This window comes from Trachurus japonicus, chromosome 6 (genome assembly GCF_045865225.1).
Source record: "Trachurus japonicus isolate A0001 chromosome 6, Traja_1.0".
Classification (NCBI taxonomy): Eukaryota; Metazoa; Chordata; class Actinopteri; order Carangiformes; family Carangidae; genus Trachurus; species Trachurus japonicus.
This window is the reverse complement of record NC_140912.1, coordinates 31,947,514-31,968,319: the sequence shown is the minus strand read 5'-3', so window position 1 is coordinate 31,968,319 and position 20,806 is coordinate 31,947,514. Positions and strand designations below refer to the sequence as shown.

The 20,806-nt window shown below is 42.9% G+C and overlaps 1 protein-coding gene across 1 annotated transcript in view; it reads left to right on the top strand.

Moving 5' to 3' along the window:
- pot1 (protection of telomeres 1 homolog) overlaps positions 1 to 20,806 on the top strand; it is a 107,923-nt gene that overhangs the window by 75,500 nt on the left and 11,617 nt on the right. The gene's annotated exons all lie outside the window — the stretch shown is intronic.

Below are 20,806 nucleotides of genomic sequence, written 5' to 3'. Positions count from 1 at the left end.
TGAACCGTTTATGACAGAGACGAGCTGTAAACAGCATCTGAATTGTGAGATTCTCTGCTTTCCGAGGGTCATTGAATGGTGCCTCTATGACAACAAGGGACCGTATAGGGTGCGTGTAATCACGTGGTACAGATGCCAGAGTCACTGGCAAAAACTTTAAATGCAATTTTCTCAGGTTTTAGAACGGAATAAGAGATTGAAAGAGCCTAATTGAAAACCATCTGACTTTGACTAGGGTATCATTTTAAAGCTTATTTTCTAATCTTTCCATTGATACCAAAATTTCACCTTTGAAATTTGGGTCACTGTAACTCATTTTGATGGATCGGGTCACAGATATAATATGGCCAAACCAAATATTATGGCACTATGCAGTGCCCCTACTAATGGTACAACTGGTACAAAAGGTTGTGGTGGTTGCTAGCTGATAGGTGCTGAGCTTTAATTGTGACACAACAGTGATGGTGGACGTGGCTGATTCTGCAGCAGAAATCCTCTGTTGACCAGACCAATGAGGTCAGTCATTCAAGTTGCTTCCACCACTGATGGTCGAGGTCTAGACAACAAAAGTGAAAGGTTTCCAGAAATCCTAATTTTAGGTGCTGTAAACCCCCGGAGAGGTGTGGATGGGAGCAAACGTAGCAAAGCTGTGTTTTAAAGCTAAAATGTAGTGGTGAAGACACAGGGGGATGACCAGAACATGAAACAGTGTTTTTCTGAGACATGGCTGTAGTTAAGTGCTGGTGTCACCCTGGTTGACCTGCTGCAGCCATCAGGATGTTTGTTGTTACCACCGTTCAGCCCAGAGTCTCTGATGATGTGAAGACGACACAGATCATCATCCACCTCAATAATATCACACATACCCTTATTTTGATATTGAGTGATGATGATGATGATGATGATGCTTATCAGTACTGTCACGGCAGACGGTGTTGCCAAGCAACGGTAAACATTCTAGCCCTGAGGCTAACCCTCGCTAGCATTCAACCGTTAACACACATTGGGGCTGACAGTTAAAATCTCACCTTCTTCTTGCTGAAGAACAGACGACCTGTGTGGACCACACGACCCCAACATTTCCTCATTCAGACTAGTTCGGTCTCCTTTTTTTGTTTTCCTCTCCTCTTCTAAAGCTCCATCCCAGCCTGTGGGAAACACTTTTGTCTTCACGCCTCATAATCTGGTCTCATTGGACTGATCACACCTCTGTGTTTACAGTCTGTTATCAGGCGTCTTGATAAGCCTGGTGTGAACTGAGACATTGATAACAATAGAAAGACACAATCTGGAACAAAAAGGAGAAGCAAACAGCCTGTGACTGAGGTGTTAGTTTAGTGAAAGAGAGTTTTTTTTTTCCTCTATGAAGAGACTCAGATGTGCGAACTCACAGCTGGGGTGTAAAAATTAAATTAAGATCAGGTTAAATTTAGATTCTGTTGCTTCTCCTTCGTACAGAACACTTTGCCAAAGAAATGTCTTTCCTCATGCGGTGGAAACTGATAAATGTGGAGGAGTGAGTTTGGGTTTTAATCCCTGCAGCGTCACAATTAACAGTTTACCTTGTTTCCACTACATGTGATAAATATAGACATGCATACAAGGTCGTGTCACCTTAGCTTCACTCTGAAACATGACATTTAGTTGCATATTCAACTACAAAGACTAGAGATTTTCCAGAAATCTTAAAACACACTGATTTTATATTTGAGTTTTACATGCTACCACTAGCTAACATGCTAAATGCTATGTTAATTTAGTGTATGCAAACATATTAAATGTTACACCAGACTTCAGCATGCAAATATTTCATAATGGTCACTATAAGCATAGGTATAACATACTAGTGTTAGCTTCTATGCTAATATCAGCATTCAGGGGCTTGTAGTTGTGACATCACAAAGTGACAGGAAGTCCTGACGGCTGGTTTTAAGGCTCCGTTTCTGAATACAGGCTGTGTGCATTTCTCTGTGGACTGAGGCTTTGATACTTTCACAGTATTAAAGGGATACACCAACTTTTTTTTTTTACGTGTCTTGCCTCACTCCCGAGTCCATGACCAGCAGATAGACACCATCCTTTCGACTGTGCGTGCAGTAACAAGGGAGATAGAGCCGTATCGCCCGTAATTAGCTTAGCTCAAACGCTGGAAGTGTATAGGTAGTGTTAGCCTGCCTCCACCTAAAGTCATCAGAGAAACTCTTCAGCAACTCTAAACGGGCCGATCTTCGTCTCAGAGCTGACAAAACTCTCCGGTAAGGCATCTTGAGCGGTCAAATGCCGCTAACGGGACGAGATCGGTCAAAATGAAGGGTTCAAGCAAAGACGGTTTATTTTGGTTCAAGCTAGCTACATCGAGGGTAGGTTAGCTTCCTATTTCAAAGTAAAAGCACTTCTGTATGTAAAGGCCAACGGGTGTTTTATTTTGTGAAAGTAACCGGAAGTGCGTTGGTCACAACGGCTAGCTTGAGTAGCGCCGAATTCGTCCGAACAAAATTGTAAACAGCTGGTATTTAGACAAATTAACGACACACTGCTGATCTAAACGGCTACTTTCTCGCCTAAACATGTTTGAAATGTTGATAAAGTGATGTTGGCATATCCCTTTAATATAGAACCTAGAGCTACCTACCTTTATACTGTATGGAGCTTTAATACAAAGGTCTACCTTTATACTGTCAGCCATCTACTGTGAGACAGGAAGTAGGTGAAAGGTATTAGGACCATTCACCTACTACTTGTCTCCCAGTAGGTGGCTGATTTGTAGTCATATGATGTGGTCATATTTGTCCGACATTTTCACATGAGCACTAATCTGAACTCTTTGCATTGAAAATAGATTTTTTCATAAAACACTTAGCTAAAGTGAAGCCCGGTACATTGCACTGGGGATAAAGAGTCGGTGTGATTGGCATTATTCTTGACAACCGTCAGTCAATTCACCTCGAACACACTCGAACGGTGCGACACACACTGCGAGCCTTTCCACTAAAGTAGTGTTTGAATAGGAATACTTCCCCCAATTACCAGGCTCCTCTGGTGAATCATCGGTGATATTGTGTGAAATCAACTGAGGCGTTTCTGTGAGAAGAAGGCCATTAGGAGAGAAAGGAGCCCATTATGATGAAAGGAGAAGCTGAGAACAAGGACGAGGCGGAGGAAGAGGAAGAGGAGGAGTGGTGGTAGCTGGGATGTGTGTGTGTCTGTGTTACCTCCTCCATCATTGATTCCCTCAGTGAAAACACACACAGATGATAAAACATGTATTTGAATGCTACTTGTTTAAGAAAGACAGAAACCTTCTGCCGACTTAATCAAAGCGACAAAATGTGACATTGAGCTGTCAGTCTGTCATTGCTCAGCCTCCTTCATCTGCACACACTCACACATCTGTCTGCAGCGGGAGATGAAGAGCATGTAGATTACGCCACTGTACGCTCTGAATACACTCAACACACTCCGTGCATGTCATTGTTTTTACATGACACCTTCATGTTGACGCTCTCATTTCAAGCTGCTCCGTCTCCTACAGTAATTAATCCAAATGAAGCAGCTTTAACGAGCGCAACACTTGTACGTCGAGGGTCGAAATGACAAACATGTCTTCATTTCCTCATGTGGACTGTATAAACAGCCCAGTCCTAAATACCAGTGGGTATGGGTACTGAGACAAGGTGTTAAACAGGTGTTAGAAAGATCAGAGTATATCAGTACTAGATTCCCTGTTTATTATTGCGACATAAAAGTTCTCTCAAACATTTTTATCTCAATATCTGATTCTGAACTAAAAGTTTATAAAGTTACATTCAGAGTGTTTTCATACCTGACAGTCTGAACCCAGGTTTGTGTTTCCGCTCCATCGTCTACATCTGGTCCGGTTGGTTTATGAGCTGTTTATGACATATTGACGTCCTGTCCTCATCACCTACGTTGCTGCGTCTCCCTACACTCGACATTGATTGGTTTGTAAACAGGCGTGCGTATGACGAAGTCGTAAAGTCACCAAAGCTCTCCTCAGATTGGCTCGTTAGCAAAGTAGTGATCTAGGCAAATGAAAGAAGAGTTTGCATCGTAGCAACAATAATTATCCTGGTATGGCTGCTAACAGCAGAACCAAGCCCTGTCCAATAGAGAGCCTAGTTCAGATTTGAACAAACGTCCTTGTCAAGCGAAGGCTTTATCGTCTTAGCGTGTATGCTAACATGTGGAGGCTAACCACAGGAACTTCCTGTTCAGATTCAGATATTTTATTCATCTACTTAGCAAGAAAAAAATGTCTTACAGATGAGCAATTACGACAGATGTGCATGAAAGGGAACCCCAAGGAAGCAGAAACTGCTTCTAAGTAGGGGACCCAAATTAAAGTTAAAGGTACGACAGTCTGAACCATTGGGGAAATAAAAGAAGTCCAAACCAGGGTTTAGTTTGGTCCAGACCAAGACCACTTCTTTTGTTCTGACCAATTTTCCGGTCCTTGGTCTGGACCGTGGTCCAGGGGAGCTTCCATACCTGGGAATTCGCTTCAGATCAAACGGTCAGAAAAACTCAACCAATCAAGGTCGGTGTGAACGCCCCCTTAGCTGTGGAAAGCATCTTGAACTTTTGTTTCCTGGATCTTTCAGTTTTTGGTTCCTTCACTTTGATTTTTTGGTGTAAATTCTCCACCTGGTTTTTGGACCAATTGTTGACAAAATAAATCCGACGTGGTGATCGATGGATCCAGAGAGATGAAGTCTGACTTCAGCATCATGTTTGGCCTTTAAACTGTAAACTCTGATGAACTCGTAGCTTTTTGCCCGTTTCTTCCAGAGCAGAGTCTCTCTCCGCTGTTCTCCAACCTGTCTCTTCTCATCCAATCATCCATCTCTCAGTTTTAGTTTTCCTGACTCTCCCGTTCTTCATTCATCCATTTATCTTCCCGTCTCTCCGTCTTGCAGCTCCTGTCTCAGCAGAATCTGACACTCAGATGTTTACCTGCCTCTGCACTCACCTCCTTCTCTCTTCTCTCTTCCCTCTGATGCTGCAGCGACTTTCAGCCTGGATCAGAGTGGGAGCTTGTAAATACAGCAGCGGTGGTAATTATGCATATGTACATTTAATAGCAGTGATAAGGAAGGGAACACAGTGTGTTTCAGTGAATGTAAACAGCTGGTTTGTTAATAACAGAGCTCCACATGACTCATTTTAATTGAAGCTCAGAGGGTTGTACTCACTTTAACTTCCTATATCAACCAAATGACGGATCATTGGAGCTTTAAAATTAGAAACTAGTCGTTGGTGTTTTGTGATGATAATCTGACCTCGTCCTTTTCGACCGTGTTGTTGTTGCTGTTGTTGTCGTTTCCTCTTTGCCTCTCCTGGTGTCGGCTGTGTAACCTCGCTGCTGTAGACTGATAGAGCGTGTGTGCAGATGAGGTTTGACCTAAATGCAGAACGGATCCATTTGATTATCGAGATTGTCTTATCTCACAGCTCCAGTGTTCAGGAGCATCTGTGGATCTGCTCGGTGCCGAGGCGTTCGCAGGCTGCAGTAAATATGAAGTCAGAGCTGAGCTGAGAGAATGGGGATAATACACAAAGATGCTTTTCAGCGGTTTTGTTTTTGCAGAATATGTACCATTTATGTCCGTTCATGTTTGGTAGAGACTTCACCATCGATCAAAATAGATTTAGTGTACACATGGAAACAGATCTTTCCCTAACGATCTCTGTCTTATTCGTTCGCTGTAACTCTGCCGCACTAATGCACCAAAAAATGGAGAAGCTTAAGTGCTGTAAACAAACTCCAAACGTTATGAGTTGACTGAACAGCAGAACGTTGACTGGGAGTCGTGTCAGTCTGGATGTGACGGTTTAAAGGAATAGTTCACCAAAAAATGAAATTCAGTCATTAGTGCCTCCCCCTCATGCTGATGAATACTCCGGAGTAGTTTTTTATTCCTCAAAGTGCATCTGGAGACCCGGGAGGCCGGTTCCTAGTCCAACCAAAACTTTATATGAGAGTAATAGCGCCCGACACAAAAACGTCCATAAAACTACACAAAAAACATTTAATATTCCTCCACACTGCTCGTCCACTGCAATCCAAGTGTCCTGAAGGGATGTAGTCCAGAGTTTACTGGAAACAACGCCATTTAGGCAAGTCCGGCCACAGGCAAATTCAATCCAGGACTGTTAAGGCTGTAAAAATGTCCTAAATGACGTTGTTTCCAGTAAACTCTGGACTATCTCCCTTCAGGACACTTGGATTGCAGTGGACGAGCAGTGTGGAGGAATATTAAATGGTTGTTGTGTAGTTTTATGGACGTTTTTGTGTCGGGCCCTATTACTCTCATATAAAGTTTTGGTTGGACTAGGAACCGGCCTCCCGGGTCTCCAGATGCACTTTGAGGAATAAAAAACTACTCCGGAGTATTCATCAGCATGAGGGTGAATTTCATTTTTTGGTGAACTATTCCTTTAATGGATGTGTTTCAGGTGCAGAAGGACCTGCTGGCCATCCACCATCATTATTGTTGTTGTTATATAATGTCTAGTGGTGTGGCTCAGGTTAGAGAGGCGGGGCTATGACATCATCATTTCATAAAAGTTGCGTTTTGAGGATATAAACAAAAACGCTGGGGCGACATTTTGAGATCTAATCACAGTGGGACCAGTTTTCACGTGGACGAAACACCACAATGATAAAACAAACTCGTGTGGGTCGTTCTACAGTAAACCGTCTCCATGTGGACGGACGCCTTACATCCCCAGGTCTAATTTGTCTCACTTGTTTCCCGGTCTTCTACAGTATCGACGTAAACAAGCTGCCGTCACTGTGGTGTTTTCCTCATTGGAGGCGTTTCGACATGTTGTTTTTCCTGAGCAGCTCCAGTTGAAGTAAAGCAGATAACACAGAAAAGCCCTCAGACTGTTGAACGGCACTTTGACAGGTTGATGCAGATCTCCTCTCCGGGCTGGGATCTTATCATCTGCTCCAACAGTATAAGCTTTAAAACGGAAAATAAAACCTGCAGCCTCTGCTCCCTCAAACCAATTTGTCTTTATTAAATCTCCATTACATCTTTTTATAGTCTCGGCGTTGCTGATTCAGATTCTTATAAAACAGAAGTACGGGCGTGTAATGTACGCTGCTTTAATTCCTCCACAATCCAGGTCAGGAGGAAGCAGCTTGATGATTTTATTATTGTATTTCAGAACTTTTTACATCTACACAGCCCACTCTTTACTCTCAGGGGGAAACACACATTAACTTTGTCTATTTTTAACAGGGAGAGAAACTGTGGTGACCTGCAACATGGAGAATTTCAATATAAAAGTATTTGCATATATACAGTATGTAAATGTAATATTAGAAGTGCTCGTGCCCAGATAAAAGTAAAGTGCAGGCTGTTCCTCCCTCCTTCTCTTCTCCACCTTCTCTAAATCTAACACCTCCAACTCTCTAACATGCCTACAGAGCTGCTTTGCTTTCTTCACCTTCACTCCTTTAACAGATGCAGTGTTAGGCGTCACACCGAGGTTTCCTGCTTCAGCAGCGTCTCGCACCTTTAAGACTCTTTGGATAAAAGCATCTGCCAAACGAGTAAATCCAGATTTAAATCACACGACCTCAGAACGGCTTTATAAAGAATCTTTCATTTACAGCTTTGGATATTTATCTCTAGGATTTAAAATCAACGCCTGTAACCAGTAGAGGGGTAAATCACAGGTTTTATCACCATGCAATGTTATTGATTCAATTATTATATCACATAGTCTGTCACAAAATGAGTTCTACTGGGTTCACTGAAGGGATCAGTGATTGATGTGAGAAGATTTCACCTGCTGATCTGTTTTTTTAAATAAAAATATTCCTCCTGTGCCATACCTCGATTTACAATGTTCACATTCTGTAATCTAAAACTCAACCAACATTAAGAATTTATGATTTACAGCAGGATTTTAGTGTGAAGCTTTGTCAACAACACATTTTTTAGAACTTTGTCATCAGCTACACACTCGTCTTTGCAGATGAAACATATGAAATTGCAGCAGTGCCAGTAGACGTCATAATGATATGTATCAATATCTGATCACTGTTTTTTGAATGATTTAATTGTTGATTGTTGACAAAATATATCGATCGTTACATATATGTATCGTTACAACCCTTGATACAGCATTTGTATTGACTCTATTCACACAGCCAAGTATTTTCTGTTGCAGGTGCAGAAGTCAGTGTAGCTTACAGTCTGTGGAAAAGGAGAAACTTGCACACTGCTTCTTGCTTGCCATCATCATTTATTAATTCACTAACGTTTCAGTCATAAGACCTCAGAGTGTTAAAGGGACAACAAGGAGTTTGTATTTGGTTATAAAAAAGTCTCACATTGGGTCCATTTTCGATAAATATATCGTTTTGTCTCTATCGTAATTTTGTTATTTTAATTAATGGTGGAAATGCTGGGCGAGCCGACCAGCGTTTCCTTACTTTCGGTTTCACGGACGCTGCCCGGCGAGTCATGGGAATAACGCCGCTGAATCGCCGTTTATGGTCGGAACTACGACAGTATGTGATTGTCTTCCAACCTCTGACTTTCATTCTTGATGAATGAAAACATTCTTGGCAAGACGTCCATCTTGCGCCGGTCCAAGAATTTCACCGTGCGCGCGGAGGCTCATGGGAAATGTAGTATGAAAACACTTCGCTTTCCAAAACTCCTCGTTGTCCCTTTAACACTCTGAGGAAGGTCTTACCATTAATAAATGGTGATGCCAAGCAAGAAGCAGTATACCATAAGAGTTTAAAAGGTGACTAGTTAGCATCGCTAATTAGCTTTACAAGCTTTAATTAGCGCGAAGCTTTAATTAGCGCGAAGATCTGTTGACGGGGGGGGGGGGGGGACGCGCCGTGCCGTGCCGTGCCGTGCCGTATTAAAGTTTCGCTTTCAACACGCGCTGCTGTTATGCGGGCGCGCTTCTCTGTGGTGTATGTGTGTGAGAGGATGCGGCCATCGTCCGACGGGGGGGGGGGCGGCGGCGGCGGCGAATATCGCTACTTTTTTTTTTTTTTTTTTTTTTTTTTTAAAGATGTTAGTTTAGGCGGCAGCTCTTTGTTGTTAAGGCGGCCGCCTTAACAGGAAAGCGCTGCGGGAAACCCTGCAATTACTCCGGAGCTTTTTAATTAAAGGGACATTGTGTAACTTCTCCTGTTATCTATGAGGAGGAATGGAGCGTTACACTGATGCTGCATTCACCTGCAGTCGGGCAGACGGTCGTCAGTAACAAACCAGATGTCATTTTAGTCACAGAAGTCCAGAGAAAGCCGGTAAAATGTGGGTCAGGTAAACAATACGACATCGCCATGACAACATATTGTCACTTGTTTACATAAAGGCCTATTTTATGCTGTTATGTGCAGCGGCTGTCGTCCGTCTGCCCAATTTCACGTGAATGCAGCATGAAAAATACGGTTGAGTTGATTGCAATATACAACCGCAATGCGAGATGGGAGGAATTCCTACACAATGTACCTTTAAGGTAAAAATCCTGCTTAGTTCCACTTTAAAACGTTGGTGAATGAACCGTTCTTCATCTGTTTTACTGTAAAATCTCCAGGATAATAAAATAAAAAAAACATTAGATCTGATGGAATTATTGAAATCAGATTTGTTCTCTTTACGACACCGTCTTCTCTTCACGTTGTGACTGAGAAACCTCCAGTGGCAGGAAGCGACGCCACCGCTGTGTTGAAGTGGAGCAGATTGAAGGTTGCCAGGTTGAGTCTCGGCATCCTGATGTTTGATGATGATGATGATGATGATCAGCTGTTAGAACTCAGCTTTCCTTCCTGGCCGATCGTGGAGAAAGTTTGATCCGTCGTCGACTGTTCCGTTCCCGTCGCTCTGCGCTCAGCTTCCGACAGCTTCCGCTCATTATCCCGTCTTTAGCGCTCACGGTCGACCAAGTGCACATTTCCATGTCAGTGAGTGTTTTTTTGGAGGTGGTGGGGGTGGGAATGGGGGGGGTCACGCTCTAATGCAGCTCGCTCTTTACTCCCACACTGTTTCCTGTTTAGTGAGCACAGCTATGAGGCAAAATGAGCCTTTTGCATCGGCCTGAAGGCTCAGATACCCCCAGCCCCCCGACTCGCCCCACCCATCCCTGAAAACCACAGACCGCAACAGAAACGCTGCTTCTCGTGGCGCTGGAGGAGGCAGCAGAGCGTCGCGTTCACATCCACATCCACATCCAGTCTGACGCTTCATTACACAGCCCCTCGTCTGTCTTCACTTCATGTACACATCATTTATTTAGATGATACAGCTCTGGACACGTTTCTCCGTGTGTGTGTGCGAGCGTGAGTGGGTGTAAGTTAACGTCTAATCTGAGGAGCAGAGTTTAAAAAAAGCTGTGTTTTTTTTTTTTTCCCAACATTTTCCTCCGTGTCAGAAAGTCCGACAGTCTGTTGTGTTGGCGCTTTGTCAACCTCTCTGAGCAGGAGGAGAACAAACGCTGTGTTGGTGGAGAATGATAAAGCAGAGTGTGATCTCCAGTCTGAGCAACAAGCCCCGGCTGCTGGAGGGTTTTCAGCCGTACAGAGGTCTGGATCTCCCCGCCGGACGTCTGACTCCACGCCGGCTTCTCCACCGCCTCCACATCATCTCCACACAAACAGACAGACCAAGTGTTTACAACACAACTCTGAGAACAAACTGCACTTAATCAACATTGAAACAGCTGAGCAGCCGTCAGCAGTATCAGCTGTAGGTGGTGTTGAGGGATTAACCCACGTTGTCCAGTCCAGTTCCAGTCAGAAGGGGCTGGAAACCAGTTTGCCCCAGTTTAGAGCTCAGTTTGTTACGTATCGATGCAAAACTCACTGTCAGTGACGACCAATCACAGGACGGACCTGTTGGACAGAGCGGACATCGGTAGTAATGATGTACCTGAAGGAGTCACCACAGTGGTTTATAGAGGATCCTTGTTAAAGGTTGGGTTGGAGATCTTATTCTGGAGCATTTTTTACAAATGAGTTTGAAATCCTCTTCACACTCCAGTTCCAACAGAAACCTGTGGAACGGACAATCCTGTAAAAACACCATCCAGTCATCTTGAACGCCACATTCAAGTCAATTGACCTATGGCTAAGCCACGCCCCCAAACGCGATGAGCCAATCACAGTGCGCATAGCTAGCCCATACACTCGGACATTCTCTGCTTCCACGTCCATTGAAATGCATTGCAGTTAGTCAGTTTTCATTCGTTTTTACATGTTTTTTCTTGACATTTTAAGTTTAAAATGGTCAAACGGTGTGCATGGGGCTCAGAAAACGAACCTACTGCTATGACTATAGGGATTATGGCAATGGGCCAATTTGCCAAAATGTTGCACTGTCCCTTTAAAGCTTTATCTATCAATGAATCAGACTTCATTTCTATAGCACTTTTCATACAATGATAAAGCAAAGTGCTTCACAAAATAAAAACAGCCCATCCCACCCAGGGAAAAACAAACTACGTCTCACAGTAAAGGCCACTTCTTTCATTTCTTAATTGCTGATTTTATCATCAATAATCATCCAGTCGCCACGGCGATAACGAGATGTGATGCACTGGACTCGGTCTGATTCTTGTCTTCTGCGTGACCACGGTGGAGACTCTGGTTTCTTAAAATGACCTCGGGATGTTTTTGACTTGATTTCTGCTTTTGTTGTTTATTGGCTGAAAACGGCTCTGATAGTCAGATATCATCGATAACATCAACAGATCTCTGACTCTAAGTGATGAAAATATTCCTGATAGTTTCTCTCGCTGTGTGAGAACAGTGAAGCTGTTAAATCGGAGATGAAGTGTGTTTGATCGGTCACGTCTGCTCCACCCGTCGAGTTGATTTCCTGCATAAAGAGCCTGGCTGTCGACTCTTCCCCGGTCTGTCTGTCGTTTTAAAGCCCGGCTCCCGCTGCTTCTTAAAGACGCCAGTGTGAAATGAATGTTTCTTCCTCTCAGCGAGGGCACACTTTTTCCTTTTTTTTCTTTTTTGGCTGATTTATGGAGCCTGGGCTCGACGAGAAGCCACGGAAGCCCAGAGCAATCTGAAGAATTTTAAGGAATCTGTTTTTACTGAGCAGCCGAGCAGCACTAATACCAGCAGACAGCGGCGGCGGCGGCGGCGTGGCTGACGGGCCGTGGGTGGACGACGGTGGAGAGTTTACTTTTCATACAGATCAAGTACTTACAGAAGCCGCCGCGGGCTGCTCCACGCGGCTCCACGCTGCTCCCTCAGCCTCTTTAAAGGGTAAATGGTGTGTTTTTTTAGGGGAAGCTGCAGGGAGCCGTTTCCTGTCGCTCGGCGTTCTGGACCAGCGTGTCCTACGGCTCCTGAACGCCCCTCGCACACACGCTGATAGTAATAATATGCCTTTTATACCAAGTTGGGTTGAAGCTGAATGATCCCAAAAAAAGCTGGCCACAGTATCCCCCCTCCATGTTCTCCTGCTGTTGGTTGCTATGCCAACTGCTGTAGTAATGATGGAGCCAGGAGGTGATTTCCTCCGTTCCCCTGAGCCTTTGTTCCCTTTTAAAAGGGGGAAAATATTCTCAGGTAATCTAAGTCTAATGAAAACTTTCAGATTGTCGTCATGTCACACAGGAAGTTGAGTCAATGACTCTCTTGATAAAACAAACACAACCAGAGAATGTATTTCCTGAAGGAAATATGAGTGAATGCTGAAAGCTGGAAGCTGATGAGCTGAATTGTTAAAACAATGCTGAATTAAGTGAGGAAATTGCTGAAGCAATCAAACACAATTATGTTGTGTAGTGTATGTATTTATTAGTTTAGTATTGTATCTGTAGCCTGTGTGACCTCCCCTGTCACCTGTATTTCAAATACAAACAAGCTTCAAAATCGAGTTTTATCTGGTTTTACATCTCTTTCATCAGATACACTTTTATATGTGTGTACTGTGACCATGAGAGAAGGATTTTATATTGGCCCAGCCTTAAGTTATCAGAGGAAACAGTCAAAGACCAGGTCCAACCAGCTCTAGATGTTTGATGTTCATCAATGATACACTTATTTTCAGCACTTTTAAACTCTCCTGAATGTTCTGATCAGAAGCCTCAGCTCCATTTCATTTCATTTATTTATTTATTTATTTATTGAATTGGGAAAATGCACATTCATCAACATTGGTGCATAAAGCATTAAGCACATAAACAGAGAAGACCTTAAAACCTCACTACTACAAATCATACAATAAACAGTAACAAGACAAGACGTGGTCAGACAATATCAAAACAAAGAAGATGCAGACACACAAACAATATTATAACATTTTAACCCACAGTTACAGATTAAAGAACAATAGACCAAAAGCCCCCGGGAACAGGCATCAGTTTAAGAATGTTATTTAGGTTAAATAAGTACATGTTTCATTTATTTTATTGATGAAACACTGACTTCTAATGAGAAGCCACTTAATACAGTGATTTTGGTTGAAATTCTTTATTAAGAGTATAAGGCCTTGAGATACGCTATGTTGCTTTTGAGGGCTCCTACATATAACAATGTACAAAACAGTCACAAAAAGACAAGACCATAGACAACACAAACAAACAAAACAAAACAAAACAAAGAAGCAACAAAATAACAACACCAGTAAATAGACAAATAAATCAGACAAAACAAAGTTATATAAAGCAAAGTGATTCCTGAGATAAGAAGACAGAGTATTTTTAAATAAATGAAATGAGGATATGGATCGGATGTTTTTAGGTAAGTTATTTTACTGGTTCTGATCTGGTCTGTTGGTTTAAAGACCTTCAGCTCCAAAACAAAACAAAACAAAACCACAGACACTGAAAGAATCTAAAACTCCCACACTTCTTAATGAAGCCAACAAACGCCGTCTTCTCTCCATGGTTTTTTTCTTTGGCAGATCCCTGGTTGATTAGTAAAAGCACAATAACCATAAATAATCGATTGTGTTTGAGCAGCAAATGAATCAATCTGAGCACCAGTTCTCCCAGTTGGAGGGAAACCAGTGGAGGCGAGTGAAGGCCGACTGACTGACTGACTGAATAAACAGTTTTCTAGCTTCCTGCTGATGCTTTTAAGGTCACACTGACATGAAGGTTTCAAGTCTAAGCTTTAGAAAAACAGTCACAAGTAACATGGAGTTAATGGGCTAAAATATGAGGTTGTTTCAGACTCATTTTTAAATGACAGAAATCATTAATGAGGTTTTCAGAGCCTGGTGTTGATACTGAAATTGACGCCGATGGTTCAAAGGAATGGCTCGTTGTGGATTATTACTGGGAGGAGGCTGATTGGTTGATGCCTTCTGTGCAGTTTGGACGTTTCTTTGTAACACGAGGATTCATATCTGCAACGATCAGATTAGTTGTTGTGTTGTCTCTGATAGAGGCGGTGATTTCCTCCACAGTCGTCATCCATCTGCCTCGTCGCCCGGGGAAATGGATGTCAGAACTTTAGAGTCTGTAAATGCGCCACTTTATTGCTATTACACGACCGAAGAGTGCTGCTCTTCCTCCTCCTTTCTGTCACAGTTTCTCTGGGAAGTAGAGAACCAGCCAGCTGGATATGTAGAGAGACAAAACACTGATTGGTCAAACATCGTTTGTCCTGAGCCAAGGACCAAACTCCAGATCCATGTGAACCTCAGAGCAGTGACTCAGAGGTTTGAAAGCAGACAAATACAAACAGCCTCTGCTCTTCTGAGGTGCCCCCACCCCCTTTAAGTCCAGTGAGCAGCAGTGAGCTCTGCCTGATATCCTGGCTCCGGTAAATCCCAGAGGTGATGGATGGGAGCTGAAGTCGGAGCGCTGAGCAGGGCACAGACAAAGTGAGAAAAGAGTTTCTTTTATGGACTTCACTGACTCTCTTTGGCCTTGTATAGGAGTCTATTATTGACATGTGGGAGTGTGTGGACTCTCTCAGAGGAGGGATTACTGCCAAGAAGAGCTCCGCCGACGGTCCAGGTGGGTGGAAGGAGGAAGGAAACAGTGGTGGTCATGACCTTGGTGGAGGCCACAAGCTGAAACATTAACACCGACACCTGGAGTTGCTTTTCTCTCTTATCAGATCCTTTCACAACAGAAGCAATAGTTTAATAATTTTTATGCAAATCAGCGTCCAAGAAGAAGCAAATTATAATAGAAAGTGACCAGTGATGGGAATAAAGGCGTTAACGGCGCTACTTTTTTCAGTAACGAGTAATCGTATCAAAAGTGGGTGAGTTGTGTTTTGGTCTCTTTTCAATAGAAACCAGTCAAAGCTAGCAGGTGTTTGATGGTTTGTGCTATATGTAATATTGATGAAGTTTGGTGCTGCTCTGAACATTATTGTGGCCACATTTTTATGCAAATCAGGGTCCAACAAAGCAAATTGAAACTGAGAAGTTTTGCCACAAGAAGACGAAGAAGAAGGTGTTGCATGATGTTGAGCTCCAACCAGTGATGGGAGTAACGCCGTTACTAACGGCACTATTATCAGTAGCGAGTAATCGAACCAAAAGTGGGTGAGTTGTATTTTGGTCTCTTTTCAATAGAAACCAGTCAAAGCAAGCAGGTGTTTGATGGTTTGTATTATGGGCTGGGACCCTGTTTGTAATATTGATGAAGTTTGGTGCTGCTCTGAGCATTTTTGTGGCTATGAGTGGCTTTTTTGATGGCTGTTGGCTCGTGGCTCCATAGACAGCAGTGTTTTTCTGTCTGGCTGTCTGTGCTGAAGTTGCTACAACTAGAGAAATTTGCGGTCGGCAAACTTGTTTTCTGGACTCTCGAAAAGTATTTAAAGGTGATAAATCAATTTTGGGAAAATTAAGACCCTTAAAAAGTATAACAAAGTCTTTTCACAACTTTATAAAGTCTTACATTTTGAAGGTAATTTGAATTCTGTTGTAGCTATCATAGTGGCCTATAGTCTTTATCAAAAACTAAAACTGTTGGGTTAAAAGTGTCACTGATATAAATGGTTAAAGCTTGAAGTGGCGGTGAGGTATTAAAAAATAGTGAGAAGGGCTTGAAAAAGTCTTAAAAAGGTATTCAAATGAACTTCAAGATTCCTGTATATACCCTGAATTTACGCCAGAATATCCCTTTAACACAAACAGCTGGAGTTGGTTTTATCTCCTATCAGATCCTTTCATAACAGAAGAAATACTGTAGTTTAATCATTTTTATGCAAATCAGGGTCGGACAAAGCAAATTATAGTAGAAACTGAGAAGTTTTGCAACAAGAAGACGAAGAAGCAGAAGGTGTTGCGTGATGTTGAGCTCCAACTACTTTGCCGACTTTACTTCTGGTCGCTGCGGTGACCTCGGTCCTCTGGTCAGATGAGTCATGCTGTGGTCTAAACTTAGTGCTGCTTCTCTCAGCTCAACGTCTGCTCATTATAATCACACCTGGCCTCTCCGGGCTGCTTTGCTACCGAGCACAATTTAATATGCAGACTACAGACAATAAGCCGGACCGGGCCGGATCACAGCCAGCGCCACATGGTACCAACACCTTTTATTCACGCCGCCCCGTCCTCTGGTGCCTTCTCCCCAATCAACCAGCATTAGTCTCACTCTCATTTCTCTCCACACCTGTTCCCAAACACAAACGGAGGTAAACTCAGCTAAACTCTCAGGTATAGCTGGGAGGAAACACAACCAGACTCACAAGTGCTTACAGTTGTTTTCTGGCTGGATCCGCTAAACACTCAGGTCTCTGGAGACGAAATGAAAACCCATGCAGGCAGAGTCGGGGATTCTGCAAACAAAAATATGTCTATTTGGACTCGGTGTTTGTTTCCTGCCTCAGTGGGATTTATACGATCTTAATTATGATTCATATTCAAACAGTGTGTTTTCCCTCTGTATTTAGAAAAGCTGGAGAGAACTAAATCGAAAACACACAAAGAAAAGTTCTTCTGGCGCCGACGCAGTGAATTCACAGAAGCCAATTTTTATTTAAATGAAGATAATGAGGGTGCTAATCAGATTATTCTAAATCGCGTGTTACAGAATCCTCCAGTCATTTGATGGGATTAAATGGTCTGTAACAATACGAGCAGGTACGTTTCCAAAAAGCGACGGCGGATGAGTCACGTCTGGTAGACGGTGGTTGTTAATCTGTCGCTGATGAGACGGAGGAGCGTCGACGTGTCAGAGACGCCGAGAGGAAACTTCTTTACATCTGGGCACAAGCCGATCAACGATGAACTGACCAGGATGGAGAGGCCAAAGGTTAATGTCCACGTTACATCCCATTGACACCACAATACGATACGATACGATTAAATGACATTCATAATCCCCAAAGGGAAAGTCATTCGTCTGTCAGCTCATCTTCCATTTGCAGAAGAATTAAAGAGCCTATGTCTGTAGGAACGAAGGATCTTCTACATTTATGTTCTGAAGTGGATGATCCCAGTTGTCCAGAATGGCCTCCACCACCTTCAGTGCTCATCTCCACCTCGAGGGCTTGGAGCCAGAGGGGCGTACGTGGCATTTTGGGCAAATATGAGTTCTATCTATCAAAACGAAGGTCTCGATGAGCTCTATCCAATGATGCCAAAAAGTCCAGATAAGGAGAGAACATAGGACCCTTTTAAAATAATTAATGAATGAGTTACATGAAAATTAATTACTTATTCAAGTGTTATTCAAGTGTTAATTATGCATTGTTCAGCAGATATGCCCAATATGTCCATATAAGGCAATCTGAAACGGCGTATCTGACGTTTTTGCCATATTATTTTGATTTTACAATGTTTTAGAACATGTTTATTGTGTTAATATGCCATGTGTTTATTACATAATACTCATTCATAAACAGTAAGTATTCTGTGGTTGCAATGTTGTGGTTTAAGGTTAATGAATACAGTTGATTGAAATGTGGTCAAAATGTTGTTTTGTCTCTCCTGTAAAGTTTGTCAAAAGCCACTGACGGCCCTCTGGCTCCAAGCCCTCGGTCAGGGAAACATGACTGAAGTCTTCTGATATGTGGATGTTTATCTGTATCCTTGTAACAACGCCATGGAGAAGTTCAGCAGTAGCCATTGGTGGGATGTACAGAAGGAAAACACCTCTTCATCTCAGCTGGAACAGGGAGTCATCCTCTGTTTTCAATGGAAGAAGCTTCCTGAACAAACTCCTCTCCCCACACAAGTAGTATCCATCAGTAGTCGACCAAATTTGACAATAACACAACAAAAGCAAAGGTTGAGTGAAAACTCAGAGCTACCAGACTTTGCTGTGACCAGTTGAAGCGCATCTTTGAAGGAATGTCTTTAAATGATCAAGAGGAGGATTGTTGATCGCCATCACACCCTGAACTGAAAGGATCAAGGATGTGTTTTTGGATTAATTTCAGCTCATTCGCCTCCTAAAGTGATCGACTCGTTACTTCTGTTCTTGCATCTTTCCTTTGGATTTCAAAGAAGATGCCAAGTATTTAAAAACCCTTACATCTGAATCTGGTCATTGGCTCTTTGTCGCTTCCTTCACAAAGTCTCAAACATGACAGAACATTTTTTGACCAATAAAACCAAGTTGTGCAAGAGCGACATCTTCTTTTCTTGTGGTTTCCTTCTTCTCCTTCACATTCATGCTCTGTCTAAATAATCTGCCGTCTTTACTTTCTTTAACTCTCCTCATGGCTTTAGTCTTTAACTTTTCCTCAACCTGACTAAATATCCTGTGCCCAGATCATGACACGAAGACAACGGGACGATAAAACCAAGTATCTTTATTTTTTCCTCTCTCTTTCTCTCTCTCTCGTCTTAAACTCGGAGCTTTCTCCTGAGTGTCAGTTTCAAAGCAACTGGAAATAATTTCTAGATAAAAGGATAAATCCAGACATAATGAAACACTTCCATGTGCTGGTGGAGTGGTGGCAGCTCTCCAGTCCTCCCAGTTAATCTCTCCACTTCTTGGTGTGGACCTTCAGAGGAGGAGCGGCCTCAGGAGATCAGCTGCTAATCCACCCTGACACCGACTCAAACTTCACTCGCTAAAGGGAGAAAATGGATTTTAAAAGAAGCCACAGCTTATGGAGGATTCACTTTCAGAGACGTTCTCCTGCTCTCCAGCTATAATACAATTACAGGTCATATATATATGTGTGTGTGTGTGTGTGTGTGTGTGTGTGTTTATGTGAGTCTGGTGTTGACTAAACCCTTCAGTGAATCCCCTCAGACACTCGACCGGTGGAGTGGTGGTTGATGGGAGTTTTGTGTCGGAGCAGATTCGTTGTGACCGAGAGGGAAAAAACAAAACAAACAAAAAAACAGAAAGCCAAACGCTCCAGACTGAGTCCTGAGAGCAGAGCGAGCTGTGAATCACTGTCACCACCACGCTGACTGAAAATGCAACGTCGCCACCTGCTGGATGGAACGACCTCAGCAACACAACGACACTGAGCAGAGACATAGGAACAGCTGCACAGACCCAGCCTGTTTGTTCCTACTGTTAATTTTCTAGATTTACCTCATGATTCATTCTCTGTTTTCTAAACAAGCTCTTATTAAAGGGATAGTTCAACATTTTGGCAAATTGGCCCATTGCCATAATCCCTATAGTCATAGCAGTAGGTTCATTACCTTTAATTGTCGGTGCAAGCTGTTTTTAGAACGGTGGAGCAGAGCCGTGAGCTGCTCAGAGCTACGCTACGGAGGCTCATGGGATTTCTTGGTTTCCCTCATCAAACTCATCAAATACACAATCCAACAACTCCACAACGCTCTGGTGGACAAGTTGTGAGCTGCACATTCACCACGCTATGAGATAATAACACAACGTTACCAGACAGAGTTGTTTTCGAGGGAAATACAGAGACTGCTTGATTGAAAACTGTCCCTGAAGGCAACGTGCATCAGTGGTTTTGCATGAATTTCCCTCTAAAACAACTCTGTCTGGTAACGTTGTGTTATTTTCTCATAGCGTGGTGAATGTGCAGGTCACAACTTGTCCACCAGAGCGTTGTGGAGTTGTTGGATTGTGTATTTGATGAGTTTGATGAGGGAAAACAAAGAAATCCCATGAGCCTCCGTAGCGTAGCTCTGAGCAGCTCACGGCTCTGCTCCGCCGTTCTAAAAACAGCTTGCACCGACAATTAAAGGTAACGAACCTGCTGCTATGACTATAGGGATTATGGCAATGGGCCAATTTGCCAAAATGTTGAACTATCCCTTTAAGCCACTCTTCACTTCCTAGCTGGTGGAGAACAAAGCAGAGCTACGAGGAGAGAAGGTGTTGGGTTTAAAACGATGACTAATCCTGTCAGTGTTTGTCTGGTGGATGAGGAAGTAGAGAAGTGTTCAGAAGGACGTCTCACTTCATTTATTATTAAAATGGAAGTATATATCTGTGTACTGGTATACGCTGTGTTGAAATCAAACACCACTATTCATCACTGCATCTCTTTAAAAGTCCTGAGAGGATCTGGTTTTTGCTTTAGAGGCAGTTTTAACCTTCAGATGAGGAGTTTGTAACAACAAGTGACTTCAGCACCACGGACAGAGACACATCGTCTGTGGATCAACAGTCTAACTGAATAGAAATGAAATGAAACGGACAAACCTGACAGAAAAACCTCTAGAAAATGAACGTCTGAGTGACCTGCTTGTCATCACATTTTAAGAATCAATCAATCAACTCTTCTTCTGTTTTCCTAAAATAAAAGCTGAGGTGACTTGTCGTCTGTTCCCGTTTGTCTTTTTAACGTGTCTCAGCAAACTAAAGGGAAGTGTAACTTTCTCTGTAACACCAACCTCACTGCAGACACACATAGAGACAGCAGATTGTTGTG